This window comes from Eumetopias jubatus, unplaced genomic scaffold, assembly GCF_037043125.1.
Source record: "Eumetopias jubatus isolate StellerSeaLion01/CBP00866 unplaced genomic scaffold, mEumJub1_p1.0 scaffold_1, whole genome shotgun sequence".
Lineage (NCBI taxonomy): Eukaryota > Metazoa > Chordata > Mammalia > Carnivora > Otariidae > Eumetopias > Eumetopias jubatus.
In genome coordinates, this window is record NW_028274807.1 from 92,495,821 (window position 1) to 92,510,032 (window position 14,212).

General features: G+C 41.5%; 1 protein-coding gene and 1 long non-coding RNA gene across 4 annotated transcripts in view; one reads left to right on the forward strand and one right to left on the reverse strand.

The window, feature by feature from the left end:
• Positions 1–4,496: 4,496 nt before the first annotated feature.
• On the reverse strand, positions 4,497–9,021 carry LOC114207132 (uncharacterized). Its single transcript, XR_015768760.1, has 3 exons — positions 8,597–9,021; positions 7,774–7,930; positions 4,497–4,610 (listed from the first exon to the last, which is right to left on the reverse strand). It is a non-coding gene; the product is annotated as an uncharacterized LOC114207132 (long non-coding RNA).
• Positions 9,022–9,086: 65 nt separating this feature from the next.
• Positions 9,087–14,212, forward strand: part of PLD1 (phospholipase D1) — a 199,727-nt gene continuing 194,601 nt past the window's right edge. For all 3 annotated transcript variants that reach the window (XM_028100903.2, XM_028100906.2, XM_028100907.2), the window contains exon 1: positions 9,087–9,167. The gene's annotated coding sequence lies outside the window, so the exon portion shown is untranslated. The remainder of the gene's footprint in view (positions 9,168–14,212) is intronic.

A 14,212-nucleotide genomic window follows, 5' to 3' on the forward strand; every position in this document is an offset into this window, starting at 1 on the left:
CAATCAGCAGAGGTCAAACTGCCTGCCTCACTGGAATATTCTGGAAATGGGGGGTGTTTTTGATCAACAGTGATTGGGGGCCACTTGCTGGCATGTAATGGGTGGAAGCCAGGGATGCTAGAAGTTCCTATGTGTGGAATGGTTCTATACAATGAAAAGTTGTCCTTTGTCCCACACAACTTCCAAAGGTCTTACTGGACATGCGTGCAAGTGAAAAACCTGCTAATAGCCTAGAACCTAAATGGTTTTATGTATAAATTCAAAATATTGTTTGCACACTTTTCATATACATTGCATTTTTGGAGAATGTAACCAGTGTACAAATTGAGGAAAAACTATACTTTGGAACTTTGCTAAGAGCTATTTACCAACAACTCTTGTCCATTCATCAATCATGAGCTGATTGTTTGTAACTCACTTGGCGGCAAAATGTGACCTGAATTGATTTGAGGCTATTTGGAAAATTATGTCACTCACGGCAACACCTTTATCAGTCAATAGCTGTAACTGTCACATTCAAATGTCAACATAAAGAAATTGTGTTGACCCTCTCTATTCAAGATGTCCAGGTTTGAGGGTACCAGTAGCACTGTAATCACTCATGAACCTACTGGAGATGCTCTGTCCTAGACTTGTGAAATCTGAATCCATATTTTAACAAGAACCACGGGTGACTTGTATGCACATCAAAATTTGAGGAGCAATTATGTAGACAACAATTAGATGGAAATCTGTCTTAAATAAAAATGTATTCACTATAGGTAATACCAACATCTGATCCTTTTATTCATGTCTTCTAGTGTGGTTTGTCTGAAAATTTTACATATTGAGAAATAGTCTATTTTACTATAACTTACTTTCTCTTACCTCTCCTTTATTGCCAATACATTATATGTGGTTTTTGAAACTATGAATTAATTCCATCTCAAGATAATAAAGAGGATGTTGCCACAATACACAGGGTATGGTGGTTGCTCTGATAGGAGCTGAGAGCTGCTGGATAATAGAGAGATGTACTGACAGAGAAAAATATATTCCCAACATATATGATTTCCATAACAAAAACAAAGTTTATTGGAAAAACTGTCAATGTCACCACTGATGGAAGAACTGCTTTGTCTGGAGTAAAATTTGTATTCTGGGATAAAGATATAGAAATAGCTTCAAAAATAAATTTATTCACTGTGTCATTCAGAGGTAAGAAGCTCTTGCAGCAAAGGAAGTGAAGCTAGAAGTGTACAAATTGCTACGAGATGTCGCTGATAGAGATAACAGTATAAAAGCCAGGTCTTCAAACTATTGTAAACTATTCACTGTTCTTGGTAGATGACGAGTGATGTTGGAAACATTTTGTATCATGGACAAGGTCTCTAATTTCATCATGGCTGAGTACCTTGCAGAACAATCCAATTTAAAGGAACTACATGTTCTTATTTTTAAAAACACTAGTGATGGGGCGCCTGGGTGGCTCAGATGGTTAAGCATCTGCCTTCGGCTCAGGTCATGATCCCAGGGTCCTGGAATCAAGTCCTGCATCGGGCTCCCTGCTCCTTGGGAGCCTGCTTCTCCCTCCACTTCTCTCTCTCTCTCTCTCTCTCCCTCTGTCTCTCATGAATGGATAAATAAAAAAATCTTTAAAAAATAATAATAAAAAAATAAATAAAAACACTAGTGTTCCACATTCTGTCTATTCTAGGATAACAAGTGCCTAGCAATTCTGTGATAGGATAGCAGAATTTTAAAATACCTTATACCTTCAAAATAAAAGTGTTTCTTTGATTGCAAGTGAGGGTTTCTGCCTTTTTTTTTAAAGATTATTTATTTATTTATTTGACAGAGAGAGACAGCAAGAGAGGGAACACAAGCAGGGGGAGTGGGAGAGGGAGAAGCAGGCTTCCGCGGAGCAGGGAGTCCTATGTGGGGCTCCATCCCAGGACCCTGGGATCATGACCTGAGCCAAAGGCAGACGCCTAACTGACTGAGCCACCCAGGCGCCCTGAGTTTCTGCTTTTGAAGGAAAGTTGGACTGTGGTGTGAGCATAATGATAACACACCTTTGCAAGTGCTTCCTTCCTAACTGACTGGCTTGAGAAAAACGTGTCACCTGTAAAAAATGCTCATATCTGCCCACTTTAAAAAACTTGGAGGTAGACATTACTAATTCATTTTAGAAATCTTCCCCCAAATGACTATCAAATGGGGTTTGGATCTCCTTGCTAAATACAATTGTTAAAACTATAAAAACTATAAAACTACAAAAACTAACCTCTGATTAGTTGGCAAGAAAATACTGTTCCTTAAGATACTGAATGAATTGGTGAGAGTAGGAAAAGGCTTTTAAAGTGTTCTTTGACTGTAGAGTCTATTCAATTTTGCTTTAATTCAGGTCTCCCTGATGCCTTATCCGCAATTCTAAAACTCAAAAAACTCTGAAAATCAAGTTTTGTTCATAACTCACTTGACAGCAAAACCTGACCTGCATTGATTTAAGGCTATTAACAGTTTTTATTTTTTCATGCAGTGTGCTTATTACATCTTTTGCTGCAGAACTATAAAGGGTTCAGTTATGGGGTGCTAGCCCAGGCCTTGCTGGGGGTGAAATATCATATATGCTATATGAATTTTCCCAAATTTATAAAATTCTGAGTATCCTAATTTTTTTGGTCCTAAGGATTTTGGAGCCTATGGGCCTGCGCAGATTCCCAGCAGTGAACAGGAGATGAGTAAAGAATTGGAAAGTATTTTTGATGTTATGCAGGGGTCTTTTTCATTGTATTTTTATATTAAGGATCTATAATTCTGAAATTTGCTCCCTAATTTTTTTGTTGTTATAAGGACAGTGCAGTTACATTTTTGGACAGAGGGTCTGTAAGTCAAAATTAAAACGTAAGCCAAATAAATTGTCCTAATAAAGAAACCATTCATTCATTCATTCATTCATTCCACTTTGTCCTTACAGGGAAGTTCTGATTCCTGGGAACACTTTGAACTCAACTGAAGCTGCAAGCTAAGAGGTTTTTGAGAGCTGCTTTTGCTTTATCTGGGGCGTGAGCATAAGGGTGTCCTGACTGGTGTTACAGATTAGCCGAAGGCACAAGTTCGAAAGTGCCTCTCCCATTCAACAGACTGTACAAGTGTGAGAACCTATACCAGCAACAATTTAGAGTGAGTGTCCATCCATAGGATTGCATTTCTCCTAGAAAATGAAAAATGTTGCAGGGAGATGAAAATGTTTTCCAAACCCCTTAGCTGTTAGCAAATGTTTGCCAAGAAAATACTTCCATAATTCTCTGGAGGTTCTGAAAGATTAGAAGGTACACGGGCAGGGTTCCAAGTGGCTTTCACCCTGGGAAGTTTCGCCTTTCTTACTATCATTAAAGAAACCTTTTATAACAAGTCCTTCTATTTCTATTCTAAGCAAAAACATTTGCTGGTATGACAAACATAACTTTCTAAATCTAAACTGGACCAGGAAAGTATAAAGCCAAACGAGTGTTTGCAGAAATATTTTTCTTAAAGAATGAAAAGAATGCTAATTAGAATGAAGAAGAAGGGAGTCCGAAGCTAGATGATTTTGAAGCTAAAGGTGTCATATCTGATTTCAACCAGAACTGCAGTTAGGAACTAAAAGGCTGACTTGGTTCTATGTGTATTTAGGTGAAGGCTGAGTCAAAAACTTGATGGGAAAGAAATCTGTCTGTAATTTTGAAATGGGTATATGTATGGTACAGGAACTGGTCTGAAGGTGGTAGAACTAAGTTCTACAGGGCAAAACTACAAGAGCTCAAGCTTTCCTTTCACAAACAAATAGAACAGTTGCCTAGCTGAAGATAAAAAGTGCAACACTAATGCAACTAATTGGCCCTGCTGATGCCTTCACTAATTCATCTCCCCATGAACTTTTTATCATCAGGGAACAGTAACCGATACCCTTGCCAAATAAGGCTCATCCTGAATATTTGATTTTCTGAATATTGATTTCTTTCCTAACCCTACCAAGATACAGAATCTGACCACTTCCAACACCTCCACAACTCTCGCTCGAGTCCACCCTTGCTTGGACAGTTGCTGTGTCTTCAAACTTCTACCCTCACCTCCATGCAGTCTATTCTCCATACAGCAGTGTGGTCCTTCTGAAACAAAAGTCAGATATGTCACTCGTTGGCTCGCAGCTTTCTACATCAACTGACATTAAATTCAGACTTCTTCCCTTTAGGAACTTGCTCCCTGTTGTCCCACTGATTCCATTCTCTGTTAACTTTTCTCCTTGCTCACACCACTCTAGTCACCTTTGCCTCCTTACCCTTCCTTGAAAACACCAAACACACTTCCACCTCATGGCCTTTGTACCTCCTGGTCCTTCTGCCTCGATGATCTGTCCTCAGGCATCTGCAAGGCTTGCTCCTTTTGTTCTGCTCCAATGTTATCTTATCAGAGAAGCCTTCCCTGTCCATCTCCCCCAGCCCCACTGGGGAAGCTTTTTTGTTTACCCTGGTTTATAGTTCTTCACTGTACCCAGCATCTCCTCTGTATTTCAGGTCTGTCTTCCTACAGAAAAGCAGAGGCTTCAGTTTTGTTCATGCGGTATCCTCAGCTCCTAATAACAGTACCTGCAATATAGTAGGTTTTCAGGATGAATGAATAAATACTTGTATTTGATGTTACGTCTAAAAGTCAAAAATACATGAGTATGTTTGGATAAAGTTGCTTTGAAAAAAATAGGTTGTTTTTCTTGGGTTCCTAGGGCCATTACTTTCTTGGGATCATTTTTTTTTACTGTGCAATTTATGGATTTTTGGGAAACTGAGTATAGCTGCTTCTATAGTTACTTCAATACAATTGTAGCAATCAATTGACATATACTTGTACTGTTCTAAATAAATATTTACTTTTAAGTTATTTTGTATGTTTTCTTATTTCATAATCATGCTACCTTATACATATGTACAAAACATTCTGTTTATTTATTTTTAAAGGTTTTATTTATTTATTTGAGAGACAGCGACAGAGAGAGAACAAGAGAGAGCACTTTTGGGGAGGAGAGGGAGAAGCAGGCTCCCCGCTGAGCAGAGAGCCCAACATGGGGCTCAATCCCATGACCCTGGGATCATGACCTGAAACTAAGGCAGACGTTTAACCGACTGAGCCACTTAGGTGCCCAAAAATGAGTACAATTTTAAACAGCAAATAAACATTGAAAATATAGAGATATTTTAAACAAGTTACTAGATTTGATGACTGTTGGATAAGAAAACCCTTCAAAGGGAATGGCTGAGGGCAACTGCGAAGATTCATCTCAGGTGTTTCAGTTGGGGTTGGTGGTGTCAAGGGTGGCCCCTTTTTAAAGAGTCATGTGCTAGACAGCCCACAAGCTGACCATTGTTGGGAGAAATTATAGAACATGTATGTTCCACAGAAAGCTAAAAAGATATAGAGACACAGAACTTGGTAATATGTACTCTGTTCCTCATTCTCTCTTGAGATTTTTGGTTTTAGCCATGGTCATACATTTTTAAAAATGTTAAATCTTGATAACCACACTGTTCTCATCTTTCTGTCACTCTTATGATGGCTGAATTGATTTATGTCAGCAGGTGATTAAGGATAAAATATCTTCCTCTGTACTCTGTTTTCAGAGTAGGTATGTGCTGTGGTTAGTTAATTAGCATTAATAATTAAATGTTTATAAATGGAGTGAATGGTTGCCAATCAGGGGACTATCAGGTGGACCAAAAGACACAGAAATCATACAGGTTATGTTAGTGAAGCAAACAATGGATGCAGACTCTTGCTATCTGAAAGAAAAGAGCACCAGGGGCTCATAGACTTAAGGCAAGGCTGGGAACAGCAAATACTAAGGAAGTGCAAAAGGTTAAAAACAAAAAAAACAGGAAGTAGGAAACTGTCTCTCACTGGCTTGCCCTGGTCAGGGCAAAGCTGCTGCTGGAGCTGCTTCTGCCTCTGCTCAGTGAGTCCTACCCCAAACATCATCTGTTCCCTCGTTCCTTGAGATTCGGTCCACCTGGCTTTTGGAGAAAATGGAGTGGTGGTGGGAATCAGAGGAAGGATCTGCCCTTTGCCTTGGAGACTGCTGCCCCAAATTGCTCTCTTGCTGAGACTATACACTTCTGGGGAGAGGTGCCTTATAAGAAAATGGAACTATCAGGGGTGCCTGGGTGGCTCAGTCAAACGCCTGACTCTTGATTTCAGCTCAGGTCATGATCTCAGGGTGGTGACATCCAGCCCTGCGTCGGGCTCCGTGCTGGGTGTGGAGCCTGCTTGAGATTCTCTCTGCCCTGCCTCTGCCCCCCCAAAGAAAAAAAGAAGAGAGAAAATGGGACTATTATAAAAGATTATTGATGTTGGGCATCCCAAACTGACCTAGATGATTTGGACAGCAGTGTACATATAAAAAAATACCATGAGGGAAAATCTGGGAGAGCACATTGGTATACAAATTTTATAGAGCAATCTATAAATAATATGTGTATTAGTATTCATTATAGAGTGTTCTATAAGTAATGTGTATGTGTATATAATAGTATGTTTCTATTAAAAGTATTAATGCAAATTAACAAAAAGAGCAATATTACATAAAAAACCAGGCAACAGACACTAATATATCATTCTCAGTCAATAGTACAAATAGTAAACATGAAAAAATAGTGTTCATCATTATTGTTATTGAATAAGTGCTGATTCAAACAAGATATGATTTTGATCCATCAAATTTTCAAATATAAGCAAACGATACTTAATATTAGAAGATCTTTGCAACATCTCACAGAGCTTCAAAATGTTTATAAATGTTGACGCAAGAGTTCCACTTTTAGGAGACTCTCCTAGGAATTTAGAGATCTCAATAAGGATTGGTATTTACAGTGTTCATTCCAGCATGTTTGTAAACTGCCCAAAGGTCTGGGAACATCCTCAAAGCCATCAATAGATTAAAATAGATTAAAAAATGGCTGGAATATTTTTAGACCCCCATTAAAAATTATGTTTAAAAAATTAGAGTAAAAAATACTCAACTTATAAATATTCAAGCAATGAGACAAGCAGGACTCTAACTTGTACAGCATGGTGTTAATTTTGTAATAAACATTTGTTTATGTATAGAACATGAACAAAAAAGGAACACACCAGAATGTTAACAATGGGGTAATATGTTGGGGGGGTTATAGGTAATTTTAATTTAAAAAATTTGTTTTCTGTTATCTCCAAAACTCCGTATTTTTGTAAAATATAAATGTGGGAATTATAAAAAATGGGCACTTTTATACTGAGAAGAAAAGATGAAAATTAAAGAGGATTTAGAATATCATTTGTCTGATAAAAATGTCAAATGTGTATCCAGATGGATATATAATAGGATTTTGTTGTCATTTTTTTCTTGACATCTCTGAAGATAGGCAAGATTTGGGAAAAATAACAGCAACAACAATCAGCAAACCGCTCAGGAAAATAGAAATAATTACATACAGAATCATACCATATCTAAAACTTCTCTTTGGCAGTCCACAACAGCCTTTTACCATTTGATTCCTCTAGCACAGGGAAGCAGAAATTCAATTATTGGGAAGGCACTTAAATAATTTTATTTTTAATTATAGTTAATAGAAAGATCTATTGTAGGTTAGTGCCAAATGTTTTAATGATGACACTTAGGAATTTGGGATGCAGTTTTATAGCCTGCTGCTTCTCAATCAAAAACATTATAATTTCTAAAGACAAGCTTGTAAGAGTGCAGTTAATTGTGTGTAGAACACTTACCAAATCATCTGTGACTAATATAACTTGAGAAATTAGAAGAGGAAAGAGGATTCAGCCTTTCGGTAACATGCCTGTCTTACACTGGCCAAACTCTTCTTAGGCAATACTCCGTTTGCTCAGAGGGCCATGTGTTTAATTGTAAAAGTCTGTCAGTACTCTAGGATTTAAAAGACATCAATCATTTCTGTCAGCAAGGAAAGAGTGACGGCTGCGTGACTCTTCTATCATTAGGAAAAGATGTGCTCAAGAGAAAAAAATGTAGTCTTGGGAGGGATGAGCAACTATAGGTTACAGGAAAAAGAGTTCCAGGCTGCAATTTCACCCCCCTTCCTTTCCCTGGACTGGAACATTATATTTTTCATTTCATGTAGTTCCATGTTTGCAGTAAGACATTATGTAACTCGGCCAGTCTCAGCTGTGCAATATCCACTAAGTGCTTTAAAGTGGCCATCCTTATTAACAGTTTGGTGTATGTGGAGGGATTGCTTACTTCGGCCTTGGCCCAGTGTAATATTGTGTAATGAGGCTGGGGCTGGCTTATATTCAAAATTACATTCCAAAAGGCCTGCTAGTCAAACCACAAGATAACAGGTTCTCTTTCTTTTAAGACTTTATTCTAGGTGGACTAAAAACATAAAAATTGCTGTATTTGTACAGTTCCACGGGCAGAATGAGAATTTTCCATGTTTTACTCCCGACTTATTTTATGCTAAGATTTCTGAATTAGCTTGCGTTTAAAGACTCAAAGCACAAATTCCAGTATTCTCTAAATTGTGTGACCTTACGCTGGTTACTTCACTTTCCTGGGCTTCAGTTTCCTTACCTATAAATTAGCAGCAACACCAGTCTAGGAAGTTGGAAAAAGGCTGATAGGTGACGTCACCAAGGCTCCTGCTTCTTAACTGCGTCACCTCAAGCAAGTTATTTCACCTTTCCGACCCGTGTTTCCCTACACTTTGCAGTAGACGAGGTAGGATAACACCGGCAAAGCTCCTGGAACGGTGCCTGGGCACTTGGTGACATAAGCGTTCCTGAGAATAACATTAATGCTAGTGAACATTCCGTAGGTTGATGCGGTTGAGTCACGAAACTCTGGGAGAAGGGAGAAGAAACCGGAACGAGGCTAGAGTCCCGGCCGTCAGAACCCTCCTTGCCCCCGCGGGGGCTGCCAGCCTGCGCCGCGACGCACCCGGACCCGGCACCGCCTCGCCCCACCCCTGCCAAGCCCGGGCGAATCCGGGCGGCGAGTTCCGGGCGGCGGCGCAGCGCGGTCTTCCCCCACCCCCGGCCCTCCCCCCTCCCCTCCTCCCGCGCCTCCAGCGGTGCCAGCTGCACCCGAGCCCGGAGAATCCGCCGTCACCGCGCAGGTGCTCGCGGCCGCCTTCGTCCTACAGGTAGGAGCCGCGCCGCCGCGGAGCGCGCCAGGCTCTTTCGGGCGTCTGATTTCCGCTGCCCTCGCCCTCCGTCCCTCCTCCTCCCGGCCCCGCGCGGCTGGCCGCTCCCCGCCCAGCTCGGACGGAACTTTGGCAGAGGCGTCGGCGGCGGGCGCCAGTGCCGGGCGGCTCCGCGGGACCAGCCTCCCTGGCGGGCCTCCTGTGCGCGCCTTCGGTCCCAGTTCTCGCAGAGTCGACGCGGACCAACTTCGGCGGCGCGCGCTTTTGCCGGGGCTGGCGCTGCCTGGAGCGCGGAGCGCCGCGGGCTCCAGGGGAGATTGGGGGCGTGCCCTCAGGGTGCACCGCGGGCCTCGCCTGTGCAGTGGGGCTGGTGCCCCCGGGTCCTCTCGCGCGCCGGGGGTTCGCGTGCGCTGCGGGATGGCGGGGATGGCGGCGCTAGGGGACCAGCATCCCGGACCAACCAGGGAATGCTGCGCTCTGAGGCTTAGAGCCCAGCCTGCCAGATGCACGGCCCTGGGCGTGTGGGCACACAGCTGCTCTGTGCGCCCACGAGGTGATGACGCTGGAGTCGGGCAAGGGCAAGGGGGACAGGAGCGGGGCGTGTGTTAAAGGGCTTGTTTTTCTCTCTCCAACTCGAGGTTTTGGGACCTAAGTCTCAGATCCAGGAGCGTTGGATAGGATCTTTTGACGCCCTTCAGAACTGCCGGAGCTACCCCCACGCCTATATTTGCTTCTCCAAGTCTCGGCTTATTGCCTCCTTTACTTACTCTGGGAAGTACTAGACGCAGGTAGATGCTTAAGACCACAGGGTTTCTGTGTTTGAGCATCCCTAGGTCTTTCCCCAGAATGGAGAGTTCCTCTAACTTTATCTGCCAGGTCTCCCAATTTCTGTTGCGATAACCCCTTGTGGGCCTTCTGAGGGCTTTTGGGAGACTAGGTACCCAGAGACATTTGTGATGCGTTAAAAGGGCTAATTAATGGTGGAGTAATGAAAGCGTAAAGAATGAAAAGAATCTACAACTTGAACTGGTCACAGAAGCCACATTTACATATTGCCTGTTTGAATAAAGATCTTCCAGTATTAAATGTTTTGTAAGGTACATACTAGTGAATTTGTACACCGGCTTTTAGCTTGAATTTGTCTACAGTCTCTAAATGTTTGGGGATCTTTCAACTAATTGTGCGAGCTCCCAGTGTGTCTTTTCCAGGATCCTGTGTAACTCACAATCTGTATAAAAAGCAGGGGTAGTTAAGGATTTGAGGAAGATGTGTCTTTACTGTGTTTGTCCCTGATGTCAGAGTATTTATTAATCACAGTGAGAAATGCTGTATAAAGCTCATTTAGGTTTGTTGATTCACTTAAAACTGGCTAGTGGGAGACCCTGCTCCTTGAAAGTTGTCTGATGACCAAGTGTGGCTTTCTTAATTAGAATTTATTATGAAATTCATTTACCTTTAACTCTTCTAGAGTTTTTTTTAAGTTTTATTTTTATTGTGGTAAATACATCACATAAAATTTGCCCCGTTCACCATTTGTAAGCATACAGTTCAGTTGCGTTAAGTACTTTCTCATTGTTGTGCTTCCATCCCCACTGTCCATCCACAGAACACTGTTCTTTCTTAAAGGGTTTTCAGAACATTTTGATGACAATGATTGTGCTGCAGGCTTTAGTTTTCTCATGAAGCAGAGTTTGAGTTCCTTCTCATAGCTCTACAGAAATGCACTTTTAAAGAGGAAAGGTGAAAAGCCACTGCCAGTTTGTGTTTAGTCGGTCTTATCTCCATCAAGAAAGATCTGCGACATTACTATAGAAGGATAAGCTGGTGAGCTATTTAAATTTGTATATAAAAGTATTGTGAAGGCCTCCTGGGTGGCTCAGTCGGTTGAGCGACTGCCTTCGGCTCAGGTCATGATCCTGGAGTCCCGGGATCGAGTCCTGCATTGGGCTCCCTGCTCAGCGAGGAGCCTGCTTCTCCCTCTAACCCTCCCCCCTCTCTTGTACTGTCTCTCTCTCTCTCTCTCTCTCTCTCTCTCATTCTCACTCTCTCAAAATAAATAATAAACAAATCTTTAAAAAAAAAAAGTATTGTGAAGTTTAGCTATGGGGAGGGAGGAATCCAGGAGGGAGTTATTGTTGTTGATAGTTTCCTCCCCTTAATATTTCACAGAACATTGAAATACTTTTGTGTCCTTTAGCTGTGCAGTAGTGTGTATCTAAATGATGCTTGAGCTCTGATCATGGCACCTTTTTAGTAACTAGAAGCAGTTTTGCCCAAGCTAGCTGTTGGGTGTAGCTATTTCTAATGCACTCCAGGTGGGTGTTTACTAAACATTGATGCTAGAGGACTCAGCACATGAGATATGGCTCTTTAAACTCACAGTTGGTCTGAGTCATTGTGTTCAGGAGACAGCTGTCCCCGTGCCAGGCCTGGTTGTATGTTTACAATCCTTTAAGTCTTAGCACCACACAATAAAATGTATTCTCCAGCTGGGCTGTGGATAAATGTTGTTGCAGAGTGAAAATGAGAAACTTATAACCTAATTTCCCCAAAGCCCGTGACTTTCCTGATTAGAAAAAGAGTTGTACAAATTGTATCTTTTGCTGCAGTGGGAATGCATTCCAGCGTGTTGGTTTCCCTGAATTCACAGTGCAGTGTAAAATCTGGATCCCAGATGTTTCGTGTTGGGTCATTCAACAATAGTGTATGTTATGTAAGTGTTTCATAGTGTCACAGGGTTTGTTTTTTTTTCTCTTTCTGTTGTGAAATTTTCTTAATTTTTGAATTTATTAAATACACATTGCAGGGACAGAAGAAAATGATCGGTTTATTTAACCAACATTTATATAGCTCTTACTATGTGCCAGGCACTATTTCTATGCATTTTACAAACGTGAACACATTTAATCCTCCTTTAATTCCTGGGAAATAGGTAATAATATCATCTCTGTTTTATAGATGAGGTGATTGGAAGCAGAGAGATCATACAGCTAGCCTATGGCAGAGCTGGAGTCCCATCTCCAGCAGCCTGTACCCAGAATCTGGGCATCTGGGCATGGCTATATCACCAGTACAGTAGAACCTGAGATTCCATCCTCCTAGCAAATAAACTTTTTTCAGGTTGTGATATTCCTAGCTTGTCCTTATCCTTAGGGAGAAATAATTCGACATAATTGCAATCAGAAAATCAGTTCGACTCCCTTATTTTTCAGAAGAGGAAATTAAGGGGGAGTTTGATTATGTCCAGTATTTCCAGGGCAGGATCCTGGAAACCTATTGGGCTAACGAAGCCTTACCTCCTGACTGAGGAGGTTGGGATAGGGATCCTGGGAAGGTCTGGAAAGGCCACGGTGTGTGTGTGTGTTTGGGGGGGAGGAGGGGAGTATTTGCCAATCAGGGGGGAAATGCTTCAGTATTTTAATAATCATTTTGACCATCCTGGAGCTCATCTGCTAAATTAAGTCCTGGGGGATGTCAGGGGTGCACAGAGCAGAAGCTTATGGCCACCTGTGGGGCCGTGGGAAGGCTTGCTGCTTAGGGCTCCAGATCCCAGATTCCTTCCCCCGTTGTTGGTGATGCTTGTGGCCCTGGGCTCCCCTTGGCACGAAGGGAATAGGTTTATTCTGTACTCAATCATGTTTTGAGCTTTTTTGGATCTCGAGTTGGGAACCTTTTGAAAACCTCTGACGCACAAAAGAAAATCAGCCAAGAGCAACATGGAAATAAAAATAACTTCATTTGGTTGGTCCTTTCGTTGAGAGAGAGAGAGATGCAACTAAGGGCATAAACTAACAAACTTTATATTAAGAACAGGAAAATCAAACTTCACTAGTGATTTTTTTCCCCCAAAGTCAGCTTTTAGAGACAGTACATTTGGATGAGGGAGAATAAGGACCAAACACAGGAAAAGAAAAGTGGGGGCAGGGAGAGGAGGAGATGAAAGAGGGCATGCAGAAGAAGACAGTGCTGAAACCTTACCAGTTCTTTCTACAAGGCTGCGTTTCAGTGTGTTACCTCCTGATGCCCTTTGAGATGCCAAACGGAGTTGAAAAGTATCTTTCCTTTGGTTTATCTTGAAGCGACTTTAATGTTGCTTAAAATCATTGTTAATCATGTTTAGTATATGTGCTGCCGAAGTGAGCACTAAAACCATTGATCAACAAAGGATGGGGACAATGAGATATCAGGGGACTCTTTAGCCCTTGCTTGGGATCTTCATACCAATCCAGTCTATTTTTGTTGGTACCACTTTTATGTATGGATTTTATATAGAGCATGATATTGGAATCACTAGGTTTGTGATTTTTTTCTTCATTATCTATCTTCCCTGTGAGAGGGAAAGGTCCTAGGGGCCATAGGCTGTGTTTTTGCCATTTTTGTGTCTCCAGTGTTCATTGTGGTGAACAATAGTTGTGAGCTGAATGAAAAGGTGCATTTAATGGATGAAGGAAGGTGGTGTGATTCATTTTATTCAAAACACATAGATATTTCCTGAAAAGAAGGTTTTTATGGCTAATGTTTTACTTAGTTATTTGTTCTACTGTGCCATTTAACTATTCTTACAAATACATTTGTAGATGTGGAGTGAACAGTCTGTGGGATTTATCATCTGTACTCATTTTTTTTTTTTTGGCCTTTTTTTCTGCAATGTTCTCTACCCAAGTTTTGATGGAAGAGTCCTTTGAAATGAGATTGGTGAGGTAGCAATGGATGGGGGTTCCATGGCTTGGAGCAGGAAAACAGTTCCAGATGTATGGAGGAGTGTTGATATGAATATGCAGAACCTAAAGTGGGAAATTTGATAAAAAGGGCTGAGTAGGAAGAATAACAAATTGAAGATGAAATCTGACATTGTTTGAAAAACCTCACCATTGTTCCCACTTTGGAATAAAAACGTAGAAGCCAAGGTTAGGGTACAGGATTTGGAGACGAAGTATATTTGTGATACTAACATGATTGTGATGTCAAAAAGAACCACTACCACCACAACAAAACAGAAAAAGGAGAGGGGAAATCCAGCCAGAATCCTTTTATCCTAAGGAAAA